This window comes from Eurosta solidaginis, chromosome 5 (genome assembly GCF_040869045.1).
Source record: "Eurosta solidaginis isolate ZX-2024a chromosome 5, ASM4086904v1, whole genome shotgun sequence".
In the NCBI taxonomy this organism is placed as follows: Eukaryota; Metazoa; Arthropoda; class Insecta; order Diptera; family Tephritidae; genus Eurosta; species Eurosta solidaginis.
Window position 1 is genome coordinate 34,773,432 of NC_090323.1, and position 12,535 is coordinate 34,785,966.

The 12,535-nt window shown below is 36.1% G+C and overlaps 1 protein-coding gene across 4 annotated transcripts in view; it reads right to left on the bottom strand.

Moving 5' to 3' along the window:
* LOC137233654 (bromodomain-containing protein DDB_G0280777-like) overlaps positions 1-12,535 on the bottom strand; it is a 765,544-nt gene that overhangs the window by 514,383 nt on the left and 238,626 nt on the right. The window contains exon 5 of one of the 4 annotated variants that reach the window (XR_010947523.1): positions 4,316-5,146. The exons of the other annotated variants lie outside the window; for them this stretch is intronic. The gene's annotated coding sequence lies outside the window, so the exon portion shown is untranslated. Of the gene's footprint in view, positions 1-4,315; positions 5,147-12,535 lie in introns of those variants that run through there. 4 annotated transcript variants of the gene reach the window in all.

Sequence of the window (12,535 nt, forward strand, 5' to 3'; positions counted from 1 at the left end):
TTGCCTCCAAAAATGCTATGGAAGAATCTTTGCACTTTTGGAGTATCCAAAAATGATAATATTCAATGCAAATTTGACCCTAATGTCATGAACTCACACTTCCTGAATGGTAATATAAGCGATAACAGTGTAAATTATAATGATGATCATAACACCAGTTATGAATACAGTAAGATGGGTAGTATAGGCAGATGAACAAATATTGATATTGATATTTTTGACTTCTCAGTTTTAACCGAAAGTGATGTCTTGGATGCTATATTTGACGTTAAGTCTAACGCCGTTGGAGTCGATAGCATCAGTATACGATTTATTAAACTTATACTTCCATTTGTTACAGCTTCACTAACACATATTTTTAACTTTTCAATTATGTCCGGTGGGTTTCCAAGTCAATGGAAAATAGCTAATGTTATCCGTATTCTTAAAGTTAAGTCTCCATGTTCTTCCAAAGAATTTAGACCAATTAGCCTGTTGCCAGCCTTGTCTAAGGTTTATGAGAAGCTATTAGTTAAGCAGATAATTGATTATATATATAATAATAACTTACTATCTCAGGACCAGTCGGGATTCAGGCGAGGATATAGAAGCGCTACTGCCATGCTTAAGATTCTTGAAGACATACGCCCTGCCTATAACCGTAATGAGCTTACAGTACTTGTACTTTTAGATTTCTCACAAGCTTTTGACACAGTTGACTTCAGAATACTTCTTCGTAAGCTGGATATAAACTATATCTTCAGCTCTTATGCTATAAAGCTAATCCAAAACTACCTCACAGCCCGATTTCAGCAAGTTCAATGCGGTGATAATGTCTCAAACTTAAAGCTTATAACATCTGGTGTCACACAAGGATCTATTTTGGGTCCAATATTGTTTACACTTTTTATTAACGACATAGTTCCTTGTTGCCAAAATGTCAAAATACATCTCTACGCGGACGACACACAAATATACTTGTCACGCCCTATTGGGCTTACCGAAGACTTGTTCGTCAGGCTGAATGAAGACTTATCACGCATAGGAAATTGAGCTCACAGAAATAAGTTATATATGAATGCAACGAAATCTAAGGCGTTAGCAATATCAAGCGCAACATGTGACTTGAACAGCGTTCCTGAAGTTATACTTAATGAAGACAAAATATTATTCCAAGACATGGTCACCAATTTAGGCTTCAGAATTAACTCTAAATTAACTTGTGTGGACCATGTTAACCTTATGGTCGGTAAAATATATAATACCCTTCGAAATTTGTACAGAAAATTTGTACACGTGAAACAAAAATGAAGCTGGTCAAATCTCTTATAATTCCAAAAAGTTCTTATGGGGAACTTATATAGAGTAATCTTGATTCGTCTTCACATAATAAATTGCAGCTTGCCTTAAACAATGCTGCCCGTTTCGTTTTTTCTAAAAAGAAATTTCATCATATCTCTTCATATGCCGTACAAATTCTCGGAAGTAATGTTAATAACTTCTTAAAACTTAGAAATCTATGCTTCTTGCATAAGCTACTTCATTCCAAAAATCCACCTTACTTATTTGAAAAACTAAATTTGTGTCAGTCCACTCGGACCCTAAATCTATTGGTCCCTAAGTTTAAATATACAACATCCTCAAGACTGTTCTTTGTCAGTACAATCTGTCTATGGAATTCACTTCCCTCAAAAAAAAAAAACTATTAAAGAAGCAGGATGTTTCAAACTAGCAGCATTTTCTTTTCTTAACTCGTAAGTTACTCTAAATCTTTAAAGTTTTAAGTGAATGTTTGATAATATATACTATTGAAAATTTGTATGTATTTAACTTTTCGGTTTTTATACTCAGTTTAGTAGAGCTCACAGAGTATATTAAATTTGATTGGATAACGGTTGGTTGTACAGGTATAAAGGAATCGAGATAGATATAGACTTCCATATATCAAAGTCATCAGTATCGAAAAAAAATTCGATTGAACCATGTCCGTCCGTCCGTCCGTCCGTCCGTCTGTCCGTTAACACGATAACTTGAGTAAATTTTGAGGTATCTTGATGAAATGATGGTACGTCGGTTCCGTGGAACTCATTTCAGATCGCTATATAAAATGAACGATATCGGACAATAACCACGCCCACTTTTTCGATATCGAAAATTTCGAAAAATCTAAAAAGTGTGATAATTCATTACCAAATACGGATTAAGCGATGAATCTTGGTAGGTGAGTTGCACTTTGACGCAGAATAGAAAACTAGTAAAATTTTGGACAATGGGAGTGGCACCGCCCAATTTTAAAAGAAGGTAATTTAGAAGTTTTGCAAGCTGTAATTTGGCATTCATTGAAGATATCATGATGAAATTGGCAGGAACGTTACTCTTATTACTATATGTCTGCTTAATAAAAATTAGCAAAATCGGAGAACGACCACGGTCACTTTTTAAAAAAAAATTTTTTTTAATTCAAATTTTAAAAGAAAAGTCAAGGGCATGGCTCCGCCCTTTTTCATTTAATTTGTCTAGAATACTTTTAGTGCCATAATTCGAACAAAAATTTACAAATCCTTGTGAAATTTGGTAGAGGCTCAGATTCTAGGACGATAACTGTTTTCTGTGAAAAAGGGCGAAATCGGTTGAAGCCACCCCCAGTTTTTATAAACAGTCGACGGTCTGTCCATCCGCTCGGCCACTAACACGATAACTTGAGCAAAAATCGATATATCTTTACTAAACTCAGTTCACGTACTTATCTGAACTCACTTTGTATTGGTGTAAAAAATGGTCGAAATCCGACTATGACCACGCCCACTTTTTCGATATCGAAAATTACGAAAAATGAAAAAAATGCCATAATTATATATCAACTACGAAAAAAGGGATGAAACATGGTAATTGTATAGGTCTATTGACGCAAAATATAACTTTAGAAAAAAACTTGGTAAAATGGGTGTGACACCTACCATATTAAGTAGAAGAAAATGAAAAAGTTTTGCAGGGCGAAATCAAAAGCCCTTGCAATCTTGGAAGGAATACTGTTCGTGGTATTACATATATAAATAAATTAGCGGTACCCGACCGATGACAGTCTGGATCACCCTGGTCCACATTTTGGTAGATATCTCGAAAACGCCTTCACATATAGAACTAAGGGCCACTCCCTTTTAAAAACCTCATTAATACCTTTAATTTGATACCCATATCGTACAAACACATTTTAGAATCACCCCTGGTCCACGTGTATGGCGATATCTCGAAAAGGCGTCCACATATAGAACTAAGGCCCACTCCTTTTTAAAATACTCATTAACACATTTCGTTTGATACCCATATCGTACAAACAAATTCTAGAGTCACCCCTGGTCCACCTTTATGGCGATATCTCGAAACGGCGTCCACCCATAGAACTAAGGCCCACTCCCTTTTAAAATACTCATTAACACCTTTCGGTTAATACCCATATAGTACAAACAAATTCTAGAGTCATCCCTGGTCCACGTTTATGGCGATATCTCGAAAAGGCGTCCACATATGGAACTAAGGCCCACTTCTTTTTAAAATACTTATTAACACCTTTGGTATGATACCCATATTGTACAAACGCATTCTAGAGTCAACCCTGGTCCACTTTTATAACGATATAACGAAAAGGCGTCCACCTATAGAACTAAGGCCCACGCCCTTTTAAAATAATCATTAACACCTTTCATTTGATACCCATATCGTACAAACACATTCTAGAGTCACCCCTGGTCCACGTGTATGGCGATATCTCGAAAAGGCGTCCACCTATAGAACTAAGGCCCACGCTCTTTTAAAATACTCATTAACACCTTTCGCTTGATACCCATATCGTACAAACAAATTCTAGAGTCAGGCCTGGTCCACCTTTATGGCGATATCCCTAAATGGCGTCCATCTATAGAACTATGGCCCACTTCCTCTTAAAATACTCTTTAATACCTTCCATTTGATACACATGTCATACAAACACATTCCAGGGTTACCCTAGGTTCTTTTTACAACATGGTGATTTTCCCTTACTTTGTCTCCACAGCTCTGAACTGAGTATGTAATGTTCGGTTACACCCGAACTTAGCCTTCCTTACTTGTTATATATGCTTTGTTATATCTTTAGATGAATAAGTAAATTTCTTTTTGTAACATTTAGGTATAATTACTTAATCGGATTGATGTACTGCCTAAAAGACTAAGTCTTCCTTGTACAAACACTAAATAAATAAATAAATAAATCAATAAATAAAAGGTAAGGCCACCACCATTACCCCTTGAGCCATCTAGGAAAGACGAAATCGTCTAGAGGGAAAACGTTCGCCTGAGCTTTTGTTCGCAATGCTGTAAGATGCGCTTAATCAAAAATTTTCTATTTTATTTAATATGGAATAGTCCCGGCTGAGGTAATTAAAAAACCAAATTCATTTTTTTGTCACACCCTTAAATGCATAAAATTATATTTTGTTATTTATATGCCTGTCTATCAAGCACTAATTATTTCCAATGTTTTTTTATTGCTTTTATTTGCATCGAAAACCTTTTGTTTTCCAATTTTGATACTTGCTTTATTTCGTTTTTTACTTATTTGCCGTTTACTTCTTTACCCCTTAGATTATTTCTTATAGTTTATTTTTTTTTCATCTGCCTACAATCTTACCGGATATTACTTTGCGTTGGCCATATATACATACATACGTGGCGTATGAGCAACCAACGACCAGCATACAAAACTTTTGAGCAAACTTTGCATAAAGTCGTATGTGCGGCCCATAGCTTCATGCAGCAAAAGCTAAACAAACTTGAAATTTTACTTAGTAGCACCAAAAGTAAGTAAACAGTTGATATAATTTTTTTTTTGTCGCATATTTTGCTTGTCAAGTGAACCAAACAAAAGTTAAACTTAAGCTGAAATGTCACGTGCCTTTGGTTTATCGTTTATATTCGTATACTTAAGGTAGCAAATAATCCACTTCAAGTTCAAATAAATGTATATAAGTGTTTATATATGAGAATTGTATACATACATATATTAAGTTAACTTCTTAAGTATATTTGCTCTTTACTTTTGAAATCTTAATGGTCATAAAATAATCTGCAAAGTTTCTACTGCAATTTATTTTATTCACTCTCTTGTTTTAAGTGCTCTTGCGCAACTTACCTGAAAGTAGAATAAAAAAGAATAAATTATGTTTAGTTACAGTGAAAATGCAATACTACTAAATATTTTGTTATCAGAAGATACGTAGTTATATACAAAAAAACATGAAAACCTTCAAACAGGTGAAAGAGCATATTTCTTAGCCATGTATTATTTAAAAAAAAGGCAAATTTATACAAATTATATATCCATGGCAAATTTTACAAAAAAAATCCAGTGACAGACAGAAGGTTTAAAGCCTTAGGGCAAACTCCTGTAAAAACGAAAACGGCGACCTGGTAACTGAGGCCCATAGGGTGGTGAGGTAATTCAGGGAACATTTATCTGTGCTACTAAATGGAGAGAGCCAATCAACGTCCAAGAAAAATGGCTGATGAGCCCGAGACCCCAATCGAGGATGATGGAATAGATGAGATATTAATAACGGTAACTAGATTAAAATATCAAAACGTGGTCGTACGCAAGGATAGATTGCTTTTGAAGCTATCCAAATGCGGAGGCGAAAAGATGACAAGGCGTATCAACTTATATGCAAAATATGCTCGAACGAGGGCATGTTCGACGAATGAAATCTAAATTTCCTTTGCCAAATCCACAAGAAGGGGGATCCTGAAAAATACGCCAACTATCGTGGAATGAGCCTTATGAGTAATGCATATAAGCTGCTGTCAAACGGTTTGTGTGAAAGATTGAAACGCACCGTGATATCGGCTGCTGACACTGCCCTTATCAGTGCAGCTCCAGACCTAATTTTTACTATCCACCAAAAATCAAAAAGACCACTGCCTATATGCCAGTGTGTCGTAATTTTGTTTCCCTGCTGCTCAAAATAACGATGAGCAACATCATCAGCTCAGTCAGATTTGAAAGAGATCTTCCTAAAACGTTCGCAACTTAACAAGATTCCTTACAGAGTGACCCCTTATAGTCCAGTTTTTTTTTTAATTTGATTCTGGAGAAACCTATAAAAGCTGCAGAACTTAAACGCTCTAGAGAAGTATTCTATAAGAGCTTACAAATACTGGTGTCCGCTAACAACACTCACATGATCAGCCTGAACTCCCGGGCCATAAGTTCTGCTTACTAAAAATTGGAGAAAGTAGCAGAATATATGTGTTTGGTTGTGAACGAGGACAATAAGAAGTATATTCTGTCATCGTGCAAAGAGGTAGCGCATTTGTGCCTTAGCAGTAAAGCTATTGTTGGTAGCCATAATTTCGAAATAGTAAAAGGCTTCGTTTATTTGGGAACCAGCATTAAACACAAACAACCCCATCAGCTCTGAAATCGAGCGAAGAATCACTACTGCCAAGAAATGCTTCTTTGTACTCAGTAGGAAAGTTAAAAGTTGTTGTTTGTTGTTGTATTAACGATAACGACACTCGCCGAAGGATTTGGGGAGTGTTATCGATGTTGATGGTTCTTTACCGGATAAAAATCGGGTACGCTGCGGTAACAAAACAACGTTAAGCTACTAGCCTGACTATCTCGGAGATGATTGAAATGACCACAATAAATGGTAAGAAGGTATGTTTCTTCTATCGTTTTTTGCAATATTTGTCCTCCAGCTTAGCATCCTATTTATTTGTTAAATTTTTAAACTTAGTCACATGCAACCATGTAACTTCCAGTGTAGTATCGTGAAGCCGTTGAAAACTCTATCCAACCCAAGAATCGCTGTTACATCTCCCGAGGTATAACAGAAAGAGTTTCTCGAGTTCGCATCCCTGTACCTAAAAAAGCTATCTGAGGAAGAAATTGATTGCACTAAAAATGCTCATAACCACCGCTGTGTGCGCAAAAGCACAACGGTAGACACTGGTGTTCTCGTATCGATTCATACCCTTATTCAGAGCAGAGGGAAGGGGACAACATTGCCGTAAAATCAGAGGGCCCTTCTTCATCAAGTTGCGTGGTGAGAAAATAAGTTAGTCCAAGGGTAATCATTCTTACCAATGTAAAAGTCATTTATTTTAAATGGGCCCTTTTTAATGATGAATTTAAGAAATTGACCATGTGCTAGGCGCTCCCTCCTATAGCCATTTACTCTTGGTCATCATGGGACGTTTTCCTTCTTTTAGTTTGTGACTTATTAACCAGCTGCTATCTGAAAGATATTATTGGCTGCATCTTCAGATACTATGATAATAATAATAATAATAAATATTTGGGGCGATTTACCTCGGAAGAGATTTGGGCTGAGCTTTTCTTCTAATTCGCGTCGTGCTCCTTTTAATTATCACTAAGAATTAGCGGAACGAGACATACATATCTTATTTTGGTTCAAAACGGCAGTTGCAAGGCTGATAAATTCACTGACGCAGTCTCACTTAGCAGCTTTTCATGGCAGAAACGCACGCAGAGTTTGCCAAATTACTTAAGAGAGGTGACCCCCAGTTTCCTCTAACTTAAAAAACTTGTTTCCAAATTTTGATGTTACTTTGCCCAGGAGTTGAACCAAGATTTCTTGGTGTGGTAGGCGGAACATGCTATCACCACACCATAGAGGCCGCGACGATGTACTATGTGAAGTATAATTTTAGGCACAAGTGAAAATTGAGGTTACAGCGAAGGCAAACTTTTGTACGCTTAAAAATAAAATAAAAGTTGGTTGCGAGTATAACAGCTAAAAAAAAGTTGCCAAACCCTTTTATATGGCTTCTCATAAGTCATAAACCCAGCATAATTTTCGCAATTTGGCAGCGAACTGGAAAGCAAAGCCATAAAATTTCTATACAATTTTAAACGCACAAACACACAAAAACATAAATGTATCATCTCTACCTGGAACTCACTTGACTAAGATGACCTTACAATAATTTCAGCAAAATTGTGGCTACCTTCAAACCGAACTGTTACCCTCACAACTTAACGCGCAAAATTGCCACTTATTTGTTAGACGCGCAATACTTCCGCCAAACAAACGCACAATACCAAGGACACACAGTCGGCGGATTGCGTTAAATGATTTATTACTACCAAAAGCAAATGGTGTGAATGCAAATTTTCGCAGAATGCACAAAAGAGAGAAGCAGAAGAAAGTAAATTATAGTTAGTGAGTTGATTGAACTAAGGCGAGTTAACAAAATGCGTTTGCGCCTAAAAATATGCAGGTGAGCTTACTCTTAGTCTTTTGTGCATATGCACATTTGTGTGTGTGTACTAAAAAGCCTGGATGCAAAAGGCGTATCACATGCCAATTTAATACTTCCTAAATAATTGGCACATACTACACAAACTTATACTCAACCAATTTCACGCTTTATCTTACATTTTGACTTTTCGGTTAGATATCCGTTTCTTCAGCATTTTTTTTTTTTTTTGCCATGCATTTGCAGTTTATCCTTCACCAATGTGAACTCTTCTTACCGCTGCCTAGAAATGCAAACCAACACAAATTTTACGAATATTGCAATTAATTAAAATGTTGAAAATTTTCTGCTACAAACAACGTACACTCACACACATACCCGCACGTCTGTATTAATGAGTGTGCATGTGTACAAATTGAGTGGTGTTTTTATTTAATTGCACTGATACGCACGCATTGTATTTGCAAAAGTTTAAAATTAGTACGCGAAAATTCTCTGTATTGGATTTCACATTTGTGCGTTTTAGTACGAATTTCGCTGGTTTGTGTGTTTATGCTGCTGTGTTGTGTGGGTAATTAGTTGTGCACGCACTAGCCACAAAAACGCACGTTTGCTTCTTGCTTGTAGGGGTTTGCAATTTATAAGTTTGTTTGAAATTTCTGTTGCTAAATTTTAACACTGCAATATTGTTAATAATATATCGATTTCTTACTTCAAATCTATTGTCGTGCCACCAGTTTTTCCTGCCGAAAGCAAAGTTCTCATATACAACGCCATATGTATAATTAGAGTGGCACGTGTCGTATACGTAACTTAAGTGAAGATTATTTTTAAACTTCTGTACTTATGTAAAATGCATTGTAACTTGAATTGGTTAACGGTAGGTTGTAATGGTATATAGGAACCAAGCCTGTTATATTATTATTATTATTGTTATTACTAGGCCTAGAAGCACTGCGTCCTTTGTGCAGATCTATTGTGCATTATCTTTCAGCCTTATTTTAGTATCTGGAAGCTTTTGATGTAGCTAAGTACCTCTTCAGGCTTTTTACTCCATATCACATAGGGATTAAGAGTCACACCACCTAGATGGGAGAGTCTCTGCCTAGCTAGAGCGACGCATTCGCACAGAAGGTGAACCGGCGTTTCATCATCCAGCTCACAGAAACGACAAATTTGGGTGCCGCATAGATTTAACTTACTTAGGTGATATCGTAGACCACAGTGCCCCATATAGTACCCAGTGAATGTTCTTAGGTCCTCCCTGATTAGATTAATGAATTTGGCTGATACTTTCGTTGCCGCTATTATAAACTGTTTGGCCTGTTTTTTCCCTGTGCAGTTAATCCAGGGACGTCTGAATTGTTTAGTTTCCCAGTTTAGTTTGCCTGGTGTGTGCTTTTGTAAGTCCAGAAAATGGCTCTGGATGAGTCAATGCTGCTATGGCATCCTGCTTTGCTAGGTAACCTACATGTTCAGTACCTTCATCTACCTGATGTCCGGGAATCTAACAAAACCTTGTTTTTGGCTCCCAAGTTATTAAGGATTTCAGTGCAGTCATCCACTAGCTTAGACGTAACTGTGGCTGTCCGACATAAACGAACTGAATTCACAACTCACGTCTCAAATGAGTTTTAAGAATATACAAAGTAATTTTATTTGTAATAATTGAAAAAAAAATAACAATAAATCCTGATAAAAATTATCCACATCTTCATCTCCACATTTGTGCCATACTTTAAGGCAATCTCACGCACAATTAAAACCACTTTTTCAACTCTTAAAACAATTTCCATAAACGCATGTACGCATGTGTGTATGTACATATATATATGTATATGTTTGTGCGTGAGTTTTCATGCGTATTTGGCGGTAATTTGTTTGTATGCATTTTTGTATTGGATTGTTATAACGATGGCGCCACATCCATCGACGAGCAGGTGCGAACAATATCTGAATTTTTAATAAATTTCATAAAATATTTCATTATAATGAATTTATAATTTTCATTACAAAATATATTAACTTACAGAAGAGTGTAATATTAAATGGGTGTATGACATTTTCCCGACTTACGAAATATCGAAATACATAATCCCGAAAAAGTATTTAGTTTGGACATGGACAAATCTCTGCAGTTCATAATCCCCACCCAACAACTCCCGACAATTCATAATTGCTAGAAGACTCAAGTAAGAATATTCATAATCCGGACACGACCAAATCCCGGAATAAAATCTCGACAACATATTGTAACGTATTTGAGGAAATTCCACTTTTTGCAACCTTCTACTAACGTTCGTATCGCTACACTGTTGAACAAATTACTTAAATATTCAATAATGCAAAACGGTCTTTATTAGACTACTTTGAAAATACTTCACAATAAAACGTATACTTTGCAACTGATGGCGTGCTTACATCAAACTGATTGCTGTTTACTCAGCTTTGACTCCTTTTGTAGTCCCTGCTGTCTCATTTGCATACTTCTAGGCGTTTCTTCTTCTAGAATTAATACTTGTTTACCAGCTATAAACTTATCAGCTATAAACTACAGATACACGATTTTAAAGCTTTTCTCATAGCAATAATCGCGTGTATATGTGAGTAATAATCATTGCATAATTTTTGAGCATCTCTGCTATATTCATGTGTTTGTGCATATCTCTCCGCTTCTTGTGTGTACATATGTTTGATTGATTTATTGATTTGTTTATGTAGATACAAGTGACTGCTTAGTATCGGCTTAGAAATGATAGTATGCCTTAGTGTTGCTAATATTCGTCACAATATAAACTGTTAAAACCTACTTGGTGTCATAAAAATATATATCTTCGATTTTGTTCTATTATTCTACGTACCTCTGCCTAACAACATCTAGCTGATCCAACATCGGACACGTTCTCGTCAGTATTTTTGCGCAAAACACTTTTTTGCGTAGGCGTCCTTCAGCCGCGCTTCATAAAATAACCTTTAGCCGATCTGATAACCTTTTTACATAGGCGTAATGTGTAGTAACGGGATTTTAGTAAATTTTACTAGATTGTGTGTTGTTTGGACATGGAGTTGTCGGGATTTTGAATAGTTGGCATACTATGTTGTGGGGATATTGTCTGTTCAGGATTTAGATTTGTCGGGACTATATATTGTTGGCATTCTGAAAGACAAGATTATAGGGTACACACATATTAAAAGTATGCCGATCTAGGCTAGACCTTTGTGTACACCATCCTTTTTATACATATGAAAGGACGCATACTTTTTTATATTCTGTAGCGCTGATGTACCAATGTAAAATTATTTAAAGGCTCAAATATATTATTCATAATTTTAAATTGAAACTTATTTTTATATGAATTAATCGGGGATTGCCCGTATTGCTTTAAATGTGTGAAAACGTTTATTTCAAGCAATTTTTAATTTTATAATTTATTTAATAATTTGGGAAAAATTTAAACAACGTGACATCAGGACGGACAAGGCGACAGCTGTTTCGATTATACCTTGTAAATCTCTTCAAAGCCTTTTCTCTCGGGAGTGCGAGTCGAACCCGCACTCCTACGATAGTTGAAGTCGTTACAAACGCATTCAGCTACGCCATTCCTCAGTTGTTGTAAAGTTTTTCCCAATTGCCTTCTTTCGCATATATTTTCTTCTACAAATCACATACTTCGTATGTAGTTATGTGTTGAAGTTATGCATGTTTGTAAGGCGATTTCAGAGAAACGTGGTATTATTGCTGTTTTTGTAACGATTTTAACTATCGTAGGAGTGCGGGTTCGACTCCCACTCCCGGGAGAAAAGGCTTTGAAGAGATTTACAAGGTATAATGGAAACACCTGTCGCCTTGTCCGTCCCGATGTCACGTTATTTAAATTTTTCCCAAATCGACAACGATAACACTCCCCAAGGCCTTCGGGGACTGTCATTAACGCTACAACAACAACACCAACATTTAAGAGCTAAAACAAGACACATATATTTAGATGTTCATGAAAGTTTAATTTTTCACAAAGAAATGATGGGTATAATTTCTTCAAATTTTTCAGTTTTGAAAATAAAATTGTATAAAAGCTTTTGCACGATTTTTGTTAAATAAAGTCATCAAAAAAAACTTGGAATATAAGGAGTACTTCCTAGGAGTCTACTTAAACAATACTAGTGCTTTCAACAATGGCTCTAAACAGGCGATCATCTATGGTGTTTAGCACATTGAAATACATCCAGCCCTAACCAGATGTAACGTCTGCATGCTAAATTGTAGGATGATTACTGCACAGTGGTGGCCGTATGAAGC